The 21204-nt window shown below is 44.1% G+C and overlaps 30 non-coding genes across 30 annotated transcripts; all 30 read right to left on the reverse strand.

The window, feature by feature from the left end:
* Positions 1-170: 170 nt before the first annotated feature.
* On the reverse strand, positions 171-252 carry trnas-gcu (transfer RNA serine (anticodon GCU)). The gene has a single exon. It is a non-coding gene; the product is annotated as a tRNA-Ser (tRNA).
* A 629-nt stretch (positions 253-881) lies between these two features.
* On the reverse strand, positions 882-963 carry trnas-gcu (transfer RNA serine (anticodon GCU)). Its single transcript has one exon. It is a non-coding gene; the product is annotated as a tRNA-Ser (tRNA).
* Positions 964-1593: 630 nt separating this feature from the next.
* Positions 1594-1675, reverse strand: trnas-gcu (transfer RNA serine (anticodon GCU)). The gene has a single exon. It is a non-coding gene; the product is annotated as a tRNA-Ser (tRNA).
* Positions 1676-2305: 630 nt separating this feature from the next.
* On the reverse strand, positions 2306-2387 carry trnas-gcu (transfer RNA serine (anticodon GCU)). Its single transcript has one exon. It is a non-coding gene; the product is annotated as a tRNA-Ser (tRNA).
* A 630-nt stretch (positions 2388-3017) lies between these two features.
* On the reverse strand, positions 3018-3099 carry trnas-gcu (transfer RNA serine (anticodon GCU)). The gene has a single exon. It is a non-coding gene; the product is annotated as a tRNA-Ser (tRNA).
* Positions 3100-3729: 630 nt separating this feature from the next.
* trnas-gcu (transfer RNA serine (anticodon GCU)) lies at positions 3730-3811 on the reverse strand. Its single transcript has one exon. It is a non-coding gene; the product is annotated as a tRNA-Ser (tRNA).
* A 630-nt stretch (positions 3812-4441) lies between these two features.
* On the reverse strand, positions 4442-4523 carry trnas-gcu (transfer RNA serine (anticodon GCU)). The gene has a single exon. It is a non-coding gene; the product is annotated as a tRNA-Ser (tRNA).
* Positions 4524-5152: 629 nt separating this feature from the next.
* trnas-gcu (transfer RNA serine (anticodon GCU)) lies at positions 5153-5234 on the reverse strand. Its single transcript has one exon. It is a non-coding gene; the product is annotated as a tRNA-Ser (tRNA).
* Positions 5235-5863: 629 nt separating this feature from the next.
* Positions 5864-5945, reverse strand: trnas-gcu (transfer RNA serine (anticodon GCU)). Its single transcript has one exon. It is a non-coding gene; the product is annotated as a tRNA-Ser (tRNA).
* Positions 5946-6574: 629 nt separating this feature from the next.
* On the reverse strand, positions 6575-6656 carry trnas-gcu (transfer RNA serine (anticodon GCU)). Its single transcript has one exon. It is a non-coding gene; the product is annotated as a tRNA-Ser (tRNA).
* Positions 6657-7286: 630 nt separating this feature from the next.
* Positions 7287-7368, reverse strand: trnas-gcu (transfer RNA serine (anticodon GCU)). The gene has a single exon. It is a non-coding gene; the product is annotated as a tRNA-Ser (tRNA).
* A 630-nt stretch (positions 7369-7998) lies between these two features.
* On the reverse strand, positions 7999-8080 carry trnas-gcu (transfer RNA serine (anticodon GCU)). Its single transcript has one exon. It is a non-coding gene; the product is annotated as a tRNA-Ser (tRNA).
* Positions 8081-8710: 630 nt separating this feature from the next.
* On the reverse strand, positions 8711-8792 carry trnas-gcu (transfer RNA serine (anticodon GCU)). The gene has a single exon. It is a non-coding gene; the product is annotated as a tRNA-Ser (tRNA).
* A 629-nt stretch (positions 8793-9421) lies between these two features.
* Positions 9422-9503, reverse strand: trnas-gcu (transfer RNA serine (anticodon GCU)). The gene has a single exon. It is a non-coding gene; the product is annotated as a tRNA-Ser (tRNA).
* A 629-nt stretch (positions 9504-10132) lies between these two features.
* Positions 10133-10214, reverse strand: trnas-gcu (transfer RNA serine (anticodon GCU)). Its single transcript has one exon. It is a non-coding gene; the product is annotated as a tRNA-Ser (tRNA).
* Positions 10215-10844: 630 nt separating this feature from the next.
* On the reverse strand, positions 10845-10926 carry trnas-gcu (transfer RNA serine (anticodon GCU)). Its single transcript has one exon. It is a non-coding gene; the product is annotated as a tRNA-Ser (tRNA).
* Positions 10927-11556: 630 nt separating this feature from the next.
* On the reverse strand, positions 11557-11638 carry trnas-gcu (transfer RNA serine (anticodon GCU)). The gene has a single exon. It is a non-coding gene; the product is annotated as a tRNA-Ser (tRNA).
* Positions 11639-12267: 629 nt separating this feature from the next.
* Positions 12268-12349, reverse strand: trnas-gcu (transfer RNA serine (anticodon GCU)). The gene has a single exon. It is a non-coding gene; the product is annotated as a tRNA-Ser (tRNA).
* A 629-nt stretch (positions 12350-12978) lies between these two features.
* trnas-gcu (transfer RNA serine (anticodon GCU)) lies at positions 12979-13060 on the reverse strand. Its single transcript has one exon. It is a non-coding gene; the product is annotated as a tRNA-Ser (tRNA).
* A 629-nt stretch (positions 13061-13689) lies between these two features.
* Positions 13690-13771, reverse strand: trnas-gcu (transfer RNA serine (anticodon GCU)). The gene has a single exon. It is a non-coding gene; the product is annotated as a tRNA-Ser (tRNA).
* A 629-nt stretch (positions 13772-14400) lies between these two features.
* On the reverse strand, positions 14401-14482 carry trnas-gcu (transfer RNA serine (anticodon GCU)). Its single transcript has one exon. It is a non-coding gene; the product is annotated as a tRNA-Ser (tRNA).
* A 629-nt stretch (positions 14483-15111) lies between these two features.
* trnas-gcu (transfer RNA serine (anticodon GCU)) lies at positions 15112-15193 on the reverse strand. The gene has a single exon. It is a non-coding gene; the product is annotated as a tRNA-Ser (tRNA).
* A 629-nt stretch (positions 15194-15822) lies between these two features.
* Positions 15823-15904, reverse strand: trnas-gcu (transfer RNA serine (anticodon GCU)). The gene has a single exon. It is a non-coding gene; the product is annotated as a tRNA-Ser (tRNA).
* Positions 15905-16533: 629 nt separating this feature from the next.
* Positions 16534-16615, reverse strand: trnas-gcu (transfer RNA serine (anticodon GCU)). Its single transcript has one exon. It is a non-coding gene; the product is annotated as a tRNA-Ser (tRNA).
* Positions 16616-17238: 623 nt separating this feature from the next.
* Positions 17239-17320, reverse strand: trnas-gcu (transfer RNA serine (anticodon GCU)). The gene has a single exon. It is a non-coding gene; the product is annotated as a tRNA-Ser (tRNA).
* Positions 17321-17949: 629 nt separating this feature from the next.
* trnas-gcu (transfer RNA serine (anticodon GCU)) lies at positions 17950-18031 on the reverse strand. The gene has a single exon. It is a non-coding gene; the product is annotated as a tRNA-Ser (tRNA).
* A 629-nt stretch (positions 18032-18660) lies between these two features.
* On the reverse strand, positions 18661-18742 carry trnas-gcu (transfer RNA serine (anticodon GCU)). Its single transcript has one exon. It is a non-coding gene; the product is annotated as a tRNA-Ser (tRNA).
* A 629-nt stretch (positions 18743-19371) lies between these two features.
* On the reverse strand, positions 19372-19453 carry trnas-gcu (transfer RNA serine (anticodon GCU)). Its single transcript has one exon. It is a non-coding gene; the product is annotated as a tRNA-Ser (tRNA).
* Positions 19454-20082: 629 nt separating this feature from the next.
* On the reverse strand, positions 20083-20164 carry trnas-gcu (transfer RNA serine (anticodon GCU)). The gene has a single exon. It is a non-coding gene; the product is annotated as a tRNA-Ser (tRNA).
* Positions 20165-20793: 629 nt separating this feature from the next.
* Positions 20794-20875, reverse strand: trnas-gcu (transfer RNA serine (anticodon GCU)). Its single transcript has one exon. It is a non-coding gene; the product is annotated as a tRNA-Ser (tRNA).
* Positions 20876-21204: the final 329 nt, after the last annotated feature.

A 21204-nucleotide genomic window follows, 5' to 3' on the forward strand; every position in this document is an offset into this window, starting at 1 on the left:
GTGAGCCAGGATTGAATTCCAGGAAGCACCTTACAAGACGAAGTATGCTCTCTGCCGATTGACACTGAAGTACTCCCAGGGTGCAGTCAGCACTTGAAGTAGACAGATACTGCCAAGAGCACTCGTGACATTGGAGAAACACCAAGCAAACAAGCTAAAGGTATGAAGCTCGACGAGAATGGGATTCGAACCCACGCGTGCAGAGCACAATGGATTAGCAGTCCATCGCCTTAACCACTCGGCCATCTCGTCACATGTAGTGCACCAGAGCACGCTTTACTTATCAGACAGTAGTGTTAGACTAAAAGTACAGCAGAAGTAGCGAGCCAAAATGGCCAGAAGTGATGGGTCGGTAATTCATACACAGATGAAGCTGTCTGTCCTAGGCATGTCGTGGATGACCACACGATAAGGAAGACAATCGATTATTGCCAACCTCATCCTCCCAAAATCAGAAATGGCAAATTGTCATCCAGAATCAAACTACCTAACTGTATATGAAAAGCATTCACTAATAGTACTTTACTAATAGCAGAGGCAACACTATGAAATCATGGACACTGCAGACGAAGGTGTTGAAATGATGCTGGTTAGTACCCATCAAACAGTTATCAGCTTTAGAAATTTGACCATTGAACCCTCGAGTAAGGATTGTTGACCTTAATTGAGTTCTTCATCTTCCTTGACTTCTTACTCTAATTCACAGTTGCAGTGAGCCAGGATTGAATTCCAGGAAGCACCTTACAAGACGAAGTATGCTCTCTGCCGATTGACACTGAAGTACTCCCAGGGTGCAGTCAGCACTTGAAGTAGACAGATACTGCCAAGAGCACTCGTGACATTGGAGAAACACCAAGCAAACAAGCTAAAGGTATGAAGCTCGATGAGAATGGGATTCGAACCCACGCGTGCAGAGCACAATGGATTAGCAGTCCATCGCCTTAACCACTCGGCCATCTCGTCACATGTTGTGCACCAGAGCACGCTTTACTTATCAGACAGTAGTGTTAGACTAAAAGTACAGCAGAAGTAGCGAGCCAAAATGGCCAGAAGTGATGGGTCGGTAATTCATACACAGATGAAGCTGTCTGTCCTAGGCGTGTCGTGGATGACCACACGATAAGGAAGACAATCGATTATTGCCAACCTCATCCTCCCAAAATCAGAAATGGCAAATTGTCATCCAGAATCAAACTACCTAACTGTATATGAAAAGCATTCACTAATAGTACTTTACTAATAGCAGAGGCAACACTATGAAATCATGGACACTGCAGACGAAGGTGTTGAAATGATGCTGGTTAGTACCCATCAAACAGTTATCAGCTTTAGAAATTTGACCATTGAACCCTCGAGTAAGGATTGTTGACCTTAATTGAGTTCTTCATCTTCCTTGACTTCTTACTCTAATTCGCAGTTGCAGTGAGCCAGGATTGAATTCCAGGAAGCACCTTACAAGACGAAGTATGCTCTCTGCCGATTGACACTGAAGTACTCCCAGGATGCAAATCAGCACTTGAAGTAGACAGATACTGCCAAGAGCACTCGTGACATTGGAGAAACACCAAGCAAACAAGCTAAAGGTATGAAGCTCGACGAGAATGGGATTCGAACCCACGCGTGCAGAGCACAATGGATTAGCAGTCCATCGCCTTAACCACTCGGCCATCTCGTCACATGTAGTGCACCAGAGCACGCTTTACTTATCAGACAGTAGTGTTAGACTAAAAGTACAGCAGAAGTAGCGAGCCAAAATGGCCAGAAGTGATGGGTCGGTAATTCATACACAGATGAAGCTGTCTGTCCTAGGCATGTCGTGGATGACCACACGATAAGGAAGACAATCGATTATTGCCAACCTCATCCTCCCAAAATCAGAAATGGCAAATTGTCATCCAGAATCAAACTACCTAACTGTATATGAAAAGCATTCACTAATAGTACTTTACTAATAGCAGAGGCAACACTATGAAATCATGGACACTGCAGACGAAGGTGTTGAAATGATGCTGGTTAGTACCCATCAAACAGTTATCAGCTTTAGAAATTTGACCATTGAACCCTCGAGTAAGGATTGTTGACCTTAATTGAGTTCTTCATCTTCCTTGACTTCTTACTCTAATTCACAGTTGCAGTGAGCCAGGATTGAGTTCCAGGAAGCACCTTACAAGACGAAGTATGCTCTCTGCCGATTGACACTGAAGTACTCCCAGGGTGCAAGTCAGCACTTGAAGTAGACAGATACTGCCAAGAGCACTCGTGACATTGGAGAAACACCAAGCAAACAAGCTAAAGGTATGAAGCTCGATGAGAATGGGATTCGAACCCACGCGTGCAGAGCACAATGGATTAGCAGTCCATCGCCTTAACCACTCAGCCATCTCGTCACATGTAGTGCACCAGAGCACGCTTTACTTATCAGACAGTAGTGTTAGACTAAAAGTACAGCAGAAGTAGCGAGCCAAAATGGCCAGAAGTGATGGGTCGGTAATTCATACACAGATGAAGCTGTCTGTCCTAGGCATGTCGTGGATGACCACACGATAAGGAAGACAATCGATTATTGCCAACCTCATCCTCCCAAAATCAGAAATGGCAAATTGTCATCCAGAATCAAACTACCTAACTGTATATGAAAAGCATTCACTAATAGTACTTTACTAATAGCAGAGGCAACACTATGAAATCATGGACACTGCAGACGAAGGTGTTGAAATGATGCTGGTTAGTACCCATCAAACAGTTATCAGCTTTAGAAATTTGACCATTGAACCCTCGAGTAAGGATTGTTGACCTTAATTGAGTTCTTCATCTTCCTTGACTTCTTACTCTAATTCGCAGTTGCAGTGAGCCAGGATTGAATTCCAGGAAGCACCTTACAAGACGAAGTATGCTCTCTGCCGATTGACACTGAAGTACTCCCAGGATGCAAATCAGCACTTGAAGTAGACAGATACTGCCAAGAGCACTCGTGACATTGGAGAAACACCAAGCAAACAAGCTAAAGGTATGAAGCTCGACGAGAGTGGGATTCGAACCCACGCGTGCAGAGCACAATGGATTAGCAGTCCATCGCCTTAACCACTCGGCCATCTCGTCACATGTAGTGCACCAGAGCACGCTTTACTTATCAGACAGTAGTGTTAGACTAAAAGTACAGCAGAAGTAGCGAGCCAAAATGGCCAGAAGTGATGGGTCGGTAATTCATACACAGATGAAGCTGTCTGTCCTAGGCATGTCGTGGATGACCACACGATAAGGAAGACAATCGATTATTGCCAACCTCATCCTCCCAAAATCAGAAATGGCAAATTGTCATCCAGAATCAAACTACCTAACTGTATATGAAAAGCATTCACTAATAGTACTTTACTAATAGCAGAGGCAACACTATGAAATCATGGACACTGCAGACGAAGGTGTTGAAATGATGCTGGTTAGTACCCATCAAACAGTTATCAGCTTTAGAAATTTGACCATTGAACCCTCGAGTAAGGATTGTTGACCTTAATTGAGTTCTTCATCTTCCTTGACTTCTTACTCTAATTCACAGTTGCAGTGAGCCAGGATTGAGTTCCAGGAAGCACCTTACAAGACGAAGTATGCTCTCTGCCGATTGACACTGAAGTACTCCCAGGGTGCAAGTCAGCACTTGAAGTAGACAGATACTGCCAAGAGCACTCGTGACATTGGAGAAACACCAAGCAAACAAGCTAAAGGTATGAAGCTCGACGAGAATGGGATTCGAACCCACGCGTGCAGAGCACAATGGATTAGCAGTCCATCGCCTTAACCACTCGGCCATCTCGTCACATGTAGTGCACCAGAGCACGCTTTACTTATCAGACAGTAGTGTTAGACTAAAAGTACAGCAGAAGTAGCGAGCCAAAATGGCCAGAAGTGATGGGTCGGTAATTCATACACAGATGAAGCTGTCTGTCCTAGGCATGTCGTGGATGACCACACGATAAGGAAGACAATCGATTATTGCCAACCTCATCCTCCCAAAATCAGAAATGGCAAATTGTCATCCAGAATCAAACTACCTAACTGTATATGAAAAGCATTCACTAATAGTACTTTACTAATAGCAGAGGCAACACTATGAAATCATGGACACTGCAGACGAAGGTGTTGAAATGATGCTGGTTAGTACCCATCAAACAGTTATCAGCTTTAGAAATTTGACCATTGAACCCTCGAGTAAGGATTGTTGACCTTAATTGAGTTCTTCATCTTCCTTGACTTCTTACTCTAATTCACAGTTGCAGTGAGCCAGGATTGAGTTCCAGGAAGCACCTTATAAGACGAAGTATGCTCTCTGCCGATTGACACTGAAGTACTCCCAGGGTGCAAGTCAGCACTTGAAGTAGACAGATACTGCCAAGAGCACTCGTGACATTGGAGAAACACCAAGCAAACAAGCTAAAGGTATGAAGCTCGACGAGAATGGGATTCGAACCCACGCGTGCAGAGCACAATGGATTAGCAGTCCATCGCCTTAACCACTCGGCCATCTCGTCACATGTAGTGCACCAGAGCACGCTTTACTTATCAGACAGTAGTGTTAGACTAAAAGTACAGCAGAAGTAGCGAGCCAAAATGGCCAGAAGTGATGGGTCGGTAATTCATACACAGATGAAGCTGTCTGTCCTAGGCATGTCGTGGATGACCACACGATAAGGAAGACAATCGATTATTGCCAACCTCATCCTCCCAAAATCAGAAATGGCAAATTGTCATCCAGAATCAAACTACCTAACTGTATATGAAAAGCATTCACTAATAGTACTTTACTAATAGCAGAGGCAACACTATGAAATCATGGACACTGCAGACGAAGGTGTTGAAATGATGCTGGTTAGTACCCATCAAACAGTTATCAGCTTTAGAAATTTGACCATTGAACCCTCGAGTAAGGATTGTTGACCTTAATTGAGTTCTTCATCTTCCTTGACTTCTTACTCTAATTCGCAGTTGCAGTGAGCCAGGATTGAATTCCAGGAAGCACCTTACAAGACGAAGTATGCTCTCTGCCGATTGACACTGAAGTACTCCCAGGGTGCAGTCAGCACTTGAAGTAGACAGATACTGCCAAGAGCACTCGTGACATTGGAGAAACACCAAGCAAACAAGCTAAAGGTATGAAGCTCGACGAGAATGGGATTCGAACCCACGCGTGCAGAGCACAATGGATTAGCAGTCCAGCGCCTTAACCACTCGGCCATCTCGTCACATGTAGTGCACCAGAGCACGCTTTACTTATCAGACAGTAGTGTTAGACTAAAAGTACAGCAGAAGTAGCGAGCCAAAATGGCCAGAAGTGATGGGTCGGTAATTCATACACAGATGAAGCTGTCTGTCCTAGGCATGTCGTGGATGACCACACGATAAGGAAGACAATCGATTATTGCCAACCTCATCCTCCCAAAATCAGAAATGGCAAATTGTCATCCAGAATCAAACTACCTAACTGTATATGAAAAGCATTCACTAATAGTACTTTACTAATAGCAGAGGCAACACTATGAAATCATGGACACTGCAGACGAAGGTGTTGAAATGATGCTGGTTAGTACCCATCAAACAGTTATCAGCTTTAGAAATTTGACCATTGAACCCTCGAGTAAGGATTGTTGACCTTAATTGAGTTCTTCATCTTCCTTGACTTCTTACTCTAATTCGCAGTTGCAGTGAGCCAGGATTGAATTCCAGGAAGCACCTTACAAGACGAAGTATGCTCTCTGCCGATTGACACTGAAGTACTCCCAGGGTGCAGTCAGCACTTGAAGTAGACAGATACTGCCAAGAGCACTCGTGACATTGGAGAAACACCAAGCAAACAAGCTAAAGGTATGAAGCTCGACGAGAATGGGATTCGAACCCACGCGTGCAGAGCACAATGGATTAGCAGTCCATCGCCTTAACCACTCGGCCATCTCGTCACATGTAGTGCACCAGAGCACGCTTTACTTATCAGACAGTAGTGTTAGACTAAAAGTACAGCAGAAGTAGCGAGCCAAAATGGCCAGAAGTGATGGGTCGGTAATTCATACACAGATGAAGCTGTCTGTCCTAGGCATGTCGTGGATGACCACACGATAAGGAAGACAATCGATTATTGCCAACCTCATCCTCCCAAAATCAGAAATGGCAAATTGTCATCCAGAATCAAACTACCTAACTGTATATGAAAAGCATTCACTAATAGTACTTTACTAATAGCAGAGGCAACACTATGAAATCATGGACACTGCAGACGAAGGTGTTGAAATGATGCTGGTTAGTACCCATCAAACAGTTATCAGCTTTAGAAATTTGACCATTGAACCCTCGAGTAAGGATTGTTGACCTTAATTGAGTTCTTCATCTTCCTTGACTTCTTACTCTAATTCACAGTTGCAGTGAGCCAGGATTGAATTCCAGGAAGCACCTTACAAGACGAAGTATGCTCTCTGCCGATTGACACTGAAGTACTCCCAGGGTGCAGTCAGCACTTGAAGTAGACAGATACTGCCAAGAGCACTCGTGACATTGGAGAAACACCAAGCAAACAAGCTAAAGGTATGAAGCTCGATGAGAATGGGATTCGAACCCACGCGTGCAGAGCACAATGGATTAGCAGTCCATCGCCTTAACCACTCGGCCATCTCGTCACATGTAGTGCACCAGAGCACGCTTTACTTATCAGACAGTAGTGTTAGACTAAAAGTACAGCAGAAGTAGCGAGCCAAAATGGCCAGAAGTGATGGGTCGGTAATTCATACACAGATGAAGCTGTCTGTCCTAGGCATGTCGTGGATGACCACACGATAAGGAAGACAATCGATTATTGCCAACCTCATCCTCCCAAAATCAGAAATGGCAAATTGTCATCCAGAATCAAACTACCTAACTGTATATGAAAAGCATTCACTAATAGTACTTTACTAATAGCAGAGGCAACACTATGAAATCATGGACACTGCAGACGAAGGTGTTGAAATGATGCTGGTTAGTACCCATCAAACAGTTATCAGCTTTAGAAATTTGACCATTGAACCCTCGAGTAAGGATTGTTGACCTTAATTGAGTTCTTCATCTTCCTTGACTTCTTACTCTAATTCGCAGTTGCAGTGAGCCAGGATTGAATTCCAGGAAGCACCTTACAAGACGAAGTATGCTCTCTGCCGATTGACACTGAAGTACTCCCAGGATGCAAATCAGCACTTGAAGTAGACAGATACTGCCAAGAGCACTCGTGACATTGGAGAAACACCAAGCAAACAAGCTAAAGGTATGAAGCTCGACGAGAATGGGATTCGAACCCACGCGTGCAGAGCACAATGGATTAGCAGTCCATCGCCTTAACCACTCGGCCATCTCGTCACATGTAGTGCACCAGAGCACGCTTTACTTATCAGACAGTAGTGTTAGACTAAAAGTACAGCAGAAGTAGCGAGCCAAAATGGCCAGAAGTGATGGGTCGGTAATTCATACACAGATGAAGCTGTCTGTCCTAGGCATGTCGTGGATGACCACACGATAAGGAAGACAATCGATTATTGCCAACCTCATCCTCCCAAAATCAGAAATGGCAAATTGTCATCCAGAATCAAACTACCTAACTGTATATGAAAAGCATTCACTAATAGTACTTTACTAATAGCAGAGGCAACACTATGAAATCATGGACACTGCAGACGAAGGTGTTGAAATGATGCTGGTTAGTACCCATCAAACAGTTATCAGCTTTAGAAATTTGACCATTGAACCCTCGAGTAAGGATTGTTGACCTTAATTGAGTTCTTCATCTTCCTTGACTTCTTACTCTAATTCACAGTTGCAGTGAGCCAGGATTGAGTTCCAGGAAGCACCTTACAAGACGAAGTATGCTCTCTGCCGATTGACACTGAAGTACTCCCAGGGTGCAAGTCAGCACTTGAAGTAGACAGATACTGCCAAGAGCACTCGTGACATTGGAGAAACACCAAGCAAACAAGCTAAAGGTATGAAGCTCGACGAGAATGGGATTCGAACCCACGCGTGCAGAGCACAATGGATTAGCAGTCCATCGCCTTAACCACTCGGCCATCTCGTCACATGTAGTGCACCAGAGCACGCTTTACTTATCAGACAGTAGTGTTAGACTAAAAGTACAGCAGAAGTAGCGAGCCAAAATGGCCAGAAGTGATGGGTCGGTAATTCATACACAGATGAAGCTGTCTGTCCTAGGCATGTCGTGGATGACCACACGATAAGGAAGACAATCGATTATTGCCAACCTCATCCTCCCAAAATCAGAAATGGCAAATTGTCATCCAGAATCAAACTACCTAACTGTATATGAAAAGCATTCACTAATAGTACTTTACTAATAGCAGAGGCAACACTATGAAATCATGGACACTGCAGACGAAGGTGTTGAAATGATGCTGGTTAGTACCCATCAAACAGTTATCAGCTTTAGAAATTTGACCATTGAACCCTCGAGTAAGGATTGTTGACCTTAATTGAGTTCTTCATCTTCCTTGACTTCTTACTCTAATTCACAGTTGCAGTGAGCCAGGATTGAGTTCCAGGAAGCACCTTATAAGACGAAGTATGCTCTCTGCCGATTGACACTGAAGTACTCCCAGGGTGCAAGTCAGCACTTGAAGTAGACAGATACTGCCAAGAGCACTCGTGACATTGGAGAAACACCAAGCAAACAAGCTAAAGGTATGAAGCTCGACGAGAATGGGATTCGAACCCACGCGTGCAGAGCACAATGGATTAGCAGTCCATCGCCTTAACCACTCGGCCATCTCGTCACATGTAGTGCACCAGAGCACGCTTTACTTATCAGACAGTAGTGTTAGACTAAAAGTACAGCAGAAGTAGCGAGCCAAAATGGCCAGAAGTGATGGGTCGGTAATTCATACACAGATGAAGCTGTCTGTCCTAGGCATGTCGTGGATGACCACACGATAAGGAAGACAATCGATTATTGCCAACCTCATCCTCCCAAAATCAGAAATGGCAAATTGTCATCCAGAATCAAACTACCTAACTGTATATGAAAAGCATTCACTAATAGTACTTTACTAATAGCAGAGGCAACACTATGAAATCATGGACACTGCAGACGAAGGTGTTGAAATGATGCTGGTTAGTACCCATCAAACAGTTATCAGCTTTAGAAATTTGACCATTGAACCCTCGAGTAAGGATTGTTGACCTTAATTGAGTTCTTCATCTTCCTTGACTTCTTACTCTAATTCGCAGTTGCAGTGAGCCAGGATTGAATTCCAGGAAGCACCTTACAAGACGAAGTATGCTCTCTGCCGATTGACACTGAAGTACTCCCAGGGTGCAGTCAGCACTTGAAGTAGACAGATACTGCCAAGAGCACTCGTGACATTGGAGAAACACCAAGCAAACAAGCTAAAGGTATGAAGCTCGACGAGAATGGGATTCGAACCCACGCGTGCAGAGCACAATGGATTAGCAGTCCATCGCCTTAACCACTCGGCCATCTCGTCACATGTAGTGCACCAGAGCACGCTTTACTTATCAGACAGTAGTGTTAGACTAAAAGTACAGCAGAAGTAGCGAGCCAAAATGGCCAGAAGTGATGGGTCGGTAATTCATACACAGATGAAGCTGTCTGTCCTAGGCATGTCGTGGATGACCACACGATAAGGAAGACAATCGATTATTGCCAACCTCATCCTCCCAAAATCAGAAATGGCAAATTGTCATCCAGAATCAAACTACCTAACTGTATATGAAAAGCATTCACTAATAGTACTTTACTAATAGCAGAGGCAACACTATGAAATCATGGACACTGCAGACGAAGGTGTTGAAATGATGCTGGTTAGTACCCATCAAACAGTTATCAGCTTTAGAAATTTGACCATTGAACCCTCGAGTAAGGATTGTTGACCTTAATTGAGTTCTTCATCTTCCTTGACTTCTTACTCTAATTCGCAGTTGCAGTGAGCCAGGATTGAATTCCAGGAAGCACCTTACAAGACGAAGTATGCTCTCTGCCGATTGACACTGAAGTACTCCCAGGGTGCAGTCAGCACTTGAAGTAGACAGATACTGCCAAGAGCACTCGTGACATTGGAGAAACACCAAGCAAACAAGCTAAAGGTATGAAGCTCGACGAGAATGGGATTCGAACCCACGCGTGCAGAGCACAATGGATTAGCAGTCCATCGCCTTAACCACTCGGCCATCTCGTCACATGTAATGCACCAGAGCACGCTTTACTTATCAGACAGTAGTGTTAGACTAAAAGTACAGCAGAAGTAGCGAGCCAAAATGGCCAGAAGTGATGGGTCGGTAATTCATACACAGATGAAGCTGTCTGTCCTAGGCATGTCGTGGATGACCACACGATAAGGAAGACAATCGATTATTGCCAACCTCATCCTCCCAAAATCAGAAATGGCAAATTGTCATCCAGAATCAAACTACCTAACTGTATATGAAAAGCATTCACTAATAGTACTTTACTAATAGCAGAGGCAACACTATGAAATCATGGACACTGCAGACGAAGGTGTTGAAATGATGCTGGTTAGTACCCATCAAACAGTTATCAGCTTTAGAAATTTGACCATTGAACCCTCGAGTAAGGATTGTTGACCTTAATTGAGTTCTTCATCTTCCTTGACTTCTTACTCTAATTCGCAGTTGCAGTGAGCCAGGATTGAATTCCAGGAAGCACCTTACAAGACGAAGTATGCTCTCTGCCGATTGACACTGAAGTACTCCCAGGATGCAAATCAGCACTTGAAGTAGACAGATACTGCCAAGAGCACTCGTGACATTGGAGAAACACCAAGCAAACAAGCTAAAGGTATGAAGCTCGACGAGAATGGGATTCGAACCCACGCGTGCAGCGCACAATGGATTAGCAGTCCATCGCCTTAACCACTCGGCCATCTCGTCACATGTAGTGCACCCGAGCACGCTTTACTTATCAGACAGTAGTGTTAGACTAAAAGTACAGCAGAAGTAGCGAGCCAAAATGGCCAGAAGTGATGGGTCGGTAATTCATACACAGATGAAGCTGTCTGTCCTAGGCATGTCGTGGATGACCACACGATAAGGAAGACAATCGATTATTGCCAACCTCATCCTCCCAAAATCAGAAATGGCAAATTGTCATCCAGAATCAAACTACCTAACTGTATATGAAAAGCATTCACTAATAGTACTTTACTAATAGCAGAGGCAACACTATGAAATCATGGACACTGCAGACGAAGGTGTTGAAATGATGCTGGTTAGTACCCATCAAACAGTTATCAGCTTTAGAAATTTGACCATTGAACCCTCGAGTAAGGATTGTTGACCTTAATTGAGTTCTTCATCTTCCTTGACTTCTTACTCTAATTCACAGTTGCAGTGAGCCAGGATTGAGTTCCAGGAAGCACCTTACAAGACGAAGTATGCTCTCTGCCGATTGACACTGAAGTACTCCCAGGGTGCAAGTCAGCACTTGAAGTAGACAGATACTGCCAAGAGCACTCGTGACATTGGAGAAACACCAAGCAAACAAGCTAAAGGTATGAAGCTCGACGAGAATGGGATTCGAACCCACGCGTGCAGAGCACAATGGATTAGCAGTCCATCGCCTTAACCACTCGGCCATCTCGTCACATGTAGTGCACCAGAGCACGCTTTACTTATCAGACAGTAGTGTTAGACTAAAAGTACAGCAGAAGTAGCGAGCCAAAATGGCCAGAAGTGATGGGTCGGTAATTCATACACAGATGAAGCTGTCTGTCCTAGGCATGTCGTGGATGACCACACGATAAGGAAGACAATCGATTATTGCCAACCTCATCCTCCCAAAATCAGAAATGGCAAATTGTCATCCAGAATCAAACTACCTAACTGTATATGAAAAGCATTCACTAATAGTACTTTACTAATAGCAGAGGCAACACTATGAAATCATGGACACTGCAGACGAAGGTGTTGAAATGATGCTGGTTAGTACCCATCAAACAGTTATCAGCTTTAGAAATTTGACCATTGAACCCTCGAGTAAGGATTGTTGACCTTAATTGAGTTCTTCATCTTCCTTGACTTCTTACTCTAATTCGCAGTTGCAGTGAGCCAGGATTGAATTCCAGGAAGCACCTTACAAGACGAAGTATGCTCTCTGCCGATTGACACTGAAGTACTCCCAGGGTGCAGTCAGCACTTGAAGTAGACAGATACTGCCAAGAGCACTCGTGACATTGGAGAAACACCAAGCAAACAAGCTAAAGGTATGAAGCTCGACGAGAATGGGATTCGAACCCACGCGTGCAGAGCACAATGGATTAGCAGTCCATCGCCTTAACCACTCGGCCATCTCGTCACATGTAGTGCACCAGAGCACGCTTTACTTATCAGACAGTAGTGTTAGACTAAAAGTACAGCAGAAGTAGCGAGCCAAAATGGCCAGAAGTGATGGGTCGGTAATTCATACACAGATGAAGCTGTCTGTCCTAGGCATGTCGTGGATGACCACACGATAAGGAAGACAATCGATTATTGCCAACCTCATCCTCCCAAAATCAGAAATGGCAAATTGTCATCCAGAATCAAACTACCTAACTGTATATGAAAAGCATTCACTAATAGTACTTTACTAATAGCAGAGGCAACACTATGAAATCATGGACACTGCAGACGAAGGTGTTGAAATGATGCTGGTTAGTACCCATCAAACAGTTATCAGCTTTAGAAATTTGACCATTGAACCCTCGAGTAAGGATTGTTGACCTTAATTGAGTTCTTCATCTTCCTTGACTTCTTACTCTAATTCGCAGTTGCAGTGAGCCAGGATTGAATTCCAGGAAGCACCTTACAAGACGAAGTATGCTCTCTGCCGATTGACACTGAAGTACTCCCAGGGTGCAGTCAGCACTTGAAGTAGACAGATACTGCCAAGAGCACTCGTGACATTGGAGAAACACCAAGCAAACAAGCTAAAGGTATGAAGCTCGACGAGAATGGGATTCGAACCCACGCGTGCAGAGCACAATGGATTAGCAGTCCATCGCCTTAACCACTCGGCCATCTCGTCACATGTAGTGCACCAGAGCACGCTTTACTTATCAGACAGTAGTGTTAGACTAAAAGTACAGCAGAAGTAGCGAGCCAAAATGGCCAGAAGTGATGGGTCGGTAATTCATACACAGATGAAGCTGTCTGTCCTAGGCATGTCGTGGATGACCACACGATAAGGAAGACAATCGATTATTGCCAACCTCATCCTCCCAAAATCAGAAATGGCAAATTGTCATCCAGAATCAAACTACCTAACTGTATATGAAAAGCATTCACTAATAGTACTTTACTAATAGCAGAGGCAACACTATGAAATCATGGACACTGCAGACGAAGGTGTTGAAATGATGCTGGTTAGTACCCATCAAACAGTTATCAGCTTTAGAAATTTGACCATTGAACCCTCGAGTAAGGATTGTTGACCTTAATTGAGTTCTTCATCTTCCTTGACTTCTTACTCTAATTCGCAGTTGCAGTGAGCCAGGATTGAATTCCAGGAAGCACCTTACAAGACGAAGTATGCTCTCTGCCGATTGACACTGAAGTACTCCCAGGGTGCAGTCAGCACTTGAAGTAGACAGATACTGCCAAGAGCACTCGTGACATTGGAGAAACACCAAGCAAACAAGCTAAAGGTATGAAGCTCGACGAGAATGGGATTCGAACCCACGCGTGCAGAGCACAATGGATTAGCAGTCCATCGCCTTAACCACTCGGCCATCTCGTCACATGTAGTGCACCAGAGCACGCTTTACTTATCAGACAGTAGTGTTAGACTAAAAGTACAGCAGAAGTAGCGAGCCAAAATGGCCAGAAGTGATGGGTCGGTAATTCATACACAGATGAAGCTGTCTGTCCTAGGCATGTCGTGGATGACCACACGATAAGGAAGACAATCGATTATTGCCAACCTCATCCTCCCAAAATCAGAAATGGCAAATTGTCATCCAGAATCAAACTACCTAACTGTATATGAAAAGCATTCACTAATAGTACTTTACTAATAGCAGAGGCAACACTATGAAATCATGGACACTGCAGACGAAGCTGTTGAAATGATGCTTGTTAGTACCCATCAAACAGTTATCAGCTTTAGAAATTTGACCATTGAACCCTCGAGTAAGGATTGTTGACCTTAATTGAGTTCTTCATCTTCCTTGACTTCTTACTCTAATTCACAGTTGCAGTGAGCCAGGATTGAATTCCAGGAAGCACCTTACAAGACGAAGTATGCTCTCTGCCGATTGACACTGAAGTACTCCCAGGGTGCAGTCAGCACTTGAAGTAGACAGATACTGCCAAGAGCACTCGTGACATTGGAGAAACACCAAGCAAACAAGCTAAAGGTATGAAGCTCGACGAGAATGGGATTCGAACCCACGCGTGCAGAGCACAATGGATTAGCAGTCCATCGCCTTAACCACTCGGCCATCTCGTCACATGTAGTGCACCAGAGCACGCTTTACTTATCAGACAGTAGTGTTAGACTAAAAGTACAGCAGAAGTAGCGAGCCAAAATGGCCAGAAGTGATGGGTCGGTAATTCATACACAGATGAAGCTGTCTGTCCTAGGCATGTCGTGGATGACCACACGATAAGGAAGACAATCGATTATTGCCAACCTCATCCTCCCAAAATCAGAAATGGCAAATTGTCATCCAGAATCAAACTACTTAACTGTATATGAAAAGCATTCACTAATAGTACTTTACTAATAGCAGAGGCAACACTATGAAATCATGGACACTGCAGACGAAGGTGTTGAAATGATGCTGGTTAGTACCCATCAAACAGTTATCAGCTTTAGAAATTTGACCATTGAACCCTCGAGTAAGGATTGTTGACCTTAATTGAGTTCTTCATCTTCCTTGACTTCTTACTCTAATTCGCAGTTGCAGTGAGCCAGGATTGAATTCCAGGAAGCACCTTACAAGACGAAGTATGCTCTCTGCCGATTGACACTGAAGTACTCCCAGGGTGCAGTCAGCACTTGAAGTAGACAGATACTGCCAAGAGCACTCGTGACATTGGAGAAACACCAAGCAAACAAGCTAAAGGTATGAAGCTCGACGAGAATGGGATTCGAACCCACGCGTGCAGAGCACAATGGATTAGCAGTCCATCGCCTTAACCACTCGGCCATCTCGTCACATGTAGTGCACCAGAGCACGCTTTACTTATCAGACAGTAGTGTTAGACTAAAAGTACAGCAGAAGTAGCGAGCCAAAATGGCCAGAAGTGATGGGTCGGTAATTCATACACAGATGAAGCTGTCTGTCCTAGGCATGTCGTGGATGACCACACGATAAGGAAGACAATCGATTATTGCCAACCTCATCCTCCCAAAATCAGAAATGGCAAATTGTCATCCAGAATCAAACTACCTAACTGTATATGAAAAGCATTCACTAATAGTACTTTACTAATAGCAGAGGCAACACTATGAAATCATGGACACTGCAGACGAAGGTGTTGAAATGATGCTGGTTAGTACCCATCAAACAGTTATCAGCTTTAGAAATTTGACCATTGAACCCTCGAGTAAGGATTGTTGACCTTAATTGAGTTCTTCATCTTCCTTGACTTCTTACTCTAATTCGCAGTTGCAGTGAGCCAGGATTGAATTCCAGGAAGCACCTTACAAGACGAAGTATGCTCTCTGCCGATTGACACTGAAGTACTCCCAGGGTGCAGTCAGCACTTGAAGTAGACAGATACTGCCAAGAGCACTCGTGACATTGGAGAAACACCAAGCAAACAAGCTAAAGGTATGAAGCTCGACGAGAATGGGATTCGAACCCACGCGTGCAGAGCACAATGGATTAGCAGTCCATCGCCTTAACCACTCGGCCATCTCGTCACATGTAGTGCACCAGAGCACGCTTTACTTATCAGACAGTAGTGTTAGACTAAAAGTACAGCAGAAGTAGCGAGCCAAAATGGCCAGAAGTGATGGGTCGGTAATTCATACACAGATGAAGCTGTCTGTCCTAGGCATGTCGTGGATGACCACACGATAAGGAAGACAATCGATTATTGCCAACCTCATCCTCCCAAAATCAGAAATGGCAAATTGTCATCCAGAATCAAACTACCTAACTGTATATGAAAAGCATTCACTAATAGTACTTTACTAATAGCAGAGGCAACACTATGAAATCATGGACACTGCAGACGAAGCTGTTGAAATGATGCTGGTTAGTACCCATCAAACAGTTATCAGCTTTAGAAATTTGACCATTGAACCCTCGAGTAAGGATTGTTGACCTTAATTGAGTTCTTCATCTTCCTTGACTTCTTACTCTAATTCGCAGTTGCAGTGAGCCAGGATTGAATTCCAGGAAGCACCTTACAAGACGAAGTATGCTCTCTGCCGATTGACACTGAAGTACTCCCAGGGTGCAGTCAGCACTTGAAGTAGACAGATACTGCCAAGAGCACTCGTGACATTGGAGAAACACCAAGCAAACAAGCTAAAGGTATGAAGCTCGACGAGAATGGGATTCGAACCCACGCGTGCAGAGCACAATGGATTAGCAGTCCATCGCCTTAACCACTCGGCCATCTCGTCACATGTAGTGCACCAGAGCACGCTTTACTTATCAGACAGTAGTGTTAGACTAAAAGTACAGCAGAAGTAGCGAGCCAAAATGGCCAGAAGTGATGGGTCGGTAATTCATACACAGATGAAGCTGTCTGTCCTAGGCATGTCGTGGATGACCACACGATAAGGAAGACAATCGATTATTGCCAACCTCATCCTCCCAAAATCAGAAATGGCAAATTGTCATCCAGAATCAAACTACCTACCTGTATATGAAAAGCATTCACTAATAGTACTTTACTAATAGCAGAGGCAACACTATGAAATCATGGACACTGCAGACGAAGGTGTTGAAATGATGCTGGTTAGTACCCATCAAACAGTTATCAGCTTTAGAAATTTGACCATTGAACCCTCGAGTAAGATTTGTTGACCTTAATTGAGTTCTTCATCGACTTCTTACTCTAATTCACAGTTGCAGTGAGCCAGGATTGAATTCCAGGAAGCACCTTACAAGACGAAGTATGCTCTCTGCCGATTGACACTGAAGTACTCCCAGGGTGCAGTCAGCACTTGAAGTAGACAGATACTGCCAAGAGCACTCGTGACATTGGAGAAACACCAAGCAAACAAGCTAAAGGTATGAAGCTCGACGAGAATGGGATTCGAACCCACGCGTGCAGAGCACAATGGATTAGCAGTCCATCGCCTTAACCACTCGGCCATCTCGTCACATGTAGTGCACCAGAGCACGCTTTACTTATCAGACAGTAGTGTTAGACTAAAAGTACAGCAGAAGTAGCGAGCCAAAATGGCCAGAAGTGATGGGTCGGTAATTCATACACAGATGAAGCTGTCTGTCCTAGGCATGTCGTGGATGACCACACGATAAGGAAGACAATCGATTATTGCCAACCTCATCCTCCCAAAATCAGAAATGGCAAATTGTCATCCAGAATCAAACTACCTAACTGTATATGAAAAGCATTCACTAATAGTACTTTACTAATAGCAGAGGCAACACTATGAAATCATGGACACTGCAGACGAAGGTGTTGAAATGATGCTGGTTAGTACCCATCAAACAGTTATCAGCTTTAGAAATTTGACCATTGAACCCTCGAGTAAGGATTGTTGACCTTAATTGAGTTCTTCATCTTCCTTGACTTCTTACTCTAATTCGCAGTTGCAGTGAGCCAGGATTGAATTCCAGGAAGCACCTTACAAGACGAAGTATGCTCTCTGCCGATTGACACTGAAGTACTCCCAGGGTGCAGTCAGCACTTGAAGTAGACAGATACTGCCAAGAGCACTCGTGACATTGGAGAAACACCAAGCAAACAAGCTAAAGGTATGAAGCTCGACGAGAATGGGATTCGAACCCACGCGTGCAGAGCACAATGGATTAGCAGTCCATCGCCTTAACCACTCGGCCATCTCGTCACATGTAGTGCACCAGAGCACGCTTTACTTATCAGACAGTAGTGTTAGACTAAAAGTACAGCAGAAGTAGCGAGCCAAAATGGCCAGAAGTGATGGGTCGGTAATTCATACACAGATGAAGCTGTCTGTCCTAGGCATGTCGTGGATGACCACACGATAAGGAAGACAATCGATTATTGCCAACCTCATCCTCCCAAAATCAGAAATGGCAAATTGTCATCCAGAATCAAACTACCTAACTGTATATGAAAAGCATTCACTAATAGTACTTTACTAATAGCAGAGGCAACACTATAAAATCATGGACACTGCAGACGAAGGTGTTGAAATGATGCTGGTTAGTACCCATCAAACAGTTATCAGCTTTAGAAATTTGACCATTGAACCCTCGAGTAAGGATTGTTGACCTTAATTGAGTTCTTCATCTTCCTTGACTTCTTACTCTAATTCGCAGTTGCAGTGAGCCAGGATTGAATTCCAGGAAGCACCTTACAAGACGAAGTATGCTCTCTGCCGATTGACACTGAAGTACTCCCAGGGTGCAGTCAGCACTTGAAGTAGACAGATACTGCCAAGAGCACTCGTGACATTGGAGAAACACCAAGCAAACAAGCTAAAGGTATGAAGCTCGACGAGAATGGGATTCGAACCCACGCGTGCAGAGCACAATGGATTAGCAGTCCATCGCCTTAACCACTCGGCCATCTCGTCACATGTAGTGCACCAGAGCACGCTTTACTTATCAGACAGTAGTGTTAGACTAAAAGTACAGCAGAAGTAGCGAGCCAAAATGGCCAGAAGTGATGGGTCGGTAATTCATACACAGATGAAGCTGTCTGTCCTAGGCATGTCGTGGATGACCACACGATAAGGAAGACAATCGATTATTGCCAACCTCATCCTCCCAAAATCAGAAATGGCAAATTGTCATCCAGAATCAAACTACCTAACTGTACATGAAAAGCATTCACTAATAGTACTTTACTAATAGCAGAGGCAACACTATGAAATCATGGACACTGCAGACGAAGGTGTTGAAATGATGCTGGTTAGTACCCATCAAACAGTTATCAGCTTTAGAAATTTGACCATTGAACCCTCGAGTAAGGATTGTTGACCTTAATTGAGTTCTTCATCTTCCTTGACTTCTTACTCTAATTCGCAGTTGCAGTGAGCCAGGATTGAATTCCAGGAAGCACCTTACAAGACGAAGTATGCTCTCTGCCGATTGACACTGAAGTACTCCCAGGGTGCAGTCAGCACTTGAAGTAGACAGATACTGCCAAGAGCACTCGTGACATTGGAGAAACACCAAGCAAACAAGCTAAAGGTATGAAGCTCGACGAGAATGGGATTCGAACCCACGCGTGCAGAGCACAATGGATTAGCAGTCCATCGCCTTAACCACTCGGCCATCTCGTCACATGTAGTGCACCAGAGCACGCTTTACTTATCACACAGTAGTGTTAGACTAAAAGTACAGCAGAAGTAGCGAGCCAAAATGGCCAGAAGTGATGGGTCGGTAATTCATACACAGATGAAGCTGTCTGTCCTAGGCATGTCGTGGATGACCACACGATAAGGAAGACAATCGATTATTGCCAACCTCATCCTCCCAAAATCAGAAATGGCAAATTGTCATCCAGAATCAAACTACCTAACTGTATATGAAAAGCATTCACTAATAGTACTTTACTAATAGCAGAGGCAACACTATGAAATCATGGACACTGCAGACGAAGGTGTTGAAATGATGCTGGTTAGTACCCATCAAACAGTTATCAGCTTTAGAAATTTGACCATTGAACCCTCGAGTAAGGATTGTTGACCTTAATTGAGTTCTTCATCTTCCTTGACTTCTTACTCTAATTCGCAGTTGCAGTGAGCCAGGATTGAATTCCAGGAAGCACCTTACAAGACGAAGTATGCTCTCTGCCGATTGACACTGAAGTACTCCCAGGGTGCAGTCAGCACTTGAAGTAGACAGATACTGCCAAGAGCACTCGTGACATTGGAGAAACACCAAGCAAACAAGCTAAAGGTATGAAGCTCGACGAGAATGGGATTCGAACCCACGCGTGCAGAGCACAATGGATTAGCAGTCCATCGCCTTAACCACTCGGCCATCTCGTCACATGTAGTGCACCAGAGCACGCTTTACTTATCACACAGTAGTGTTAGACTAAAAGTACAGCAGAAGTAGCGAGCCAAAATGGCCAGAAGTGATGGGTCGGTAATTCATACACAGATGAAGCTGTCTGTCCTAGGCATGTCGTGGATGACCACACGATAAGGAAGACAATCGATTATTGCCAACCTCATCCTCCCAAAATCAGAAATGGCAAATTGTCATCCAGAATCAAACTACTTAACTGTATATGAAAAGCATTCACTAATAGTACTTTACTAATAGCAGAGGCAACACTATGAAATCATGGACACTGCAGACGAAGCTGTTGAAATGATGCTGGTTAGTACCCATCAAACAGTTATCAGCTTTAGAAATTTGACCATTGAACCCTCGAGTAAGGATTGTTGACCTTAATTGAGTTCTTCATCTTCCTTGACTTCTTACTCTAATTCGCAGTTGCAGTGAGCCAGGATTGAATTCCAGGAAGCACCTTACAAGACGAAGTATGCTCTCTGCCGATTGACACTGAAGTACTCCCAGGGTGCAGTCAGCACTTGAAGTAGACAGATACTGCCAAGAGCACTCGTGACATTGGAGAAACACCAAGCAAACAAGCTAAAGGTATGAAGCTCGACGAGAATGGGATTCGAACCCACGCGTGCAGAGCACAATGGATTAGCAGTCCATCGCCTTAACCACTCGGCCATCTCGTCACATGTAGTGCACCAGAGCACGCTTTACTTATCAGACAGTAGTGTTAGACTAAAAGTACAGCAGAAGTAGCGAGCCAAAATGGCCAGAAGTGATGGGTCGGTAATTCATACACAGATGAAGCTGTCTGTCCTAGGCATGTCGTGGATGACCACACGATAAGGAAGACAATCGATTATTGCCAACCTCATCCTCCCAAAATCAGAAATGGCAAATTGTCATCCAGAATCAAACTACCTAACTGTATATGAAAAGCATTCACTAATAGTACTTTACTAATAGCAGAGGCAACACTATGAAATCATGGACACTGCAGACGAAGGTGTTGAAA

Source organism: Brienomyrus brachyistius, chromosome 2 (genome assembly GCF_023856365.1).
Source record: "Brienomyrus brachyistius isolate T26 chromosome 2, BBRACH_0.4, whole genome shotgun sequence".
Classification (NCBI taxonomy): Eukaryota; Metazoa; Chordata; class Actinopteri; order Osteoglossiformes; family Mormyridae; genus Brienomyrus; species Brienomyrus brachyistius.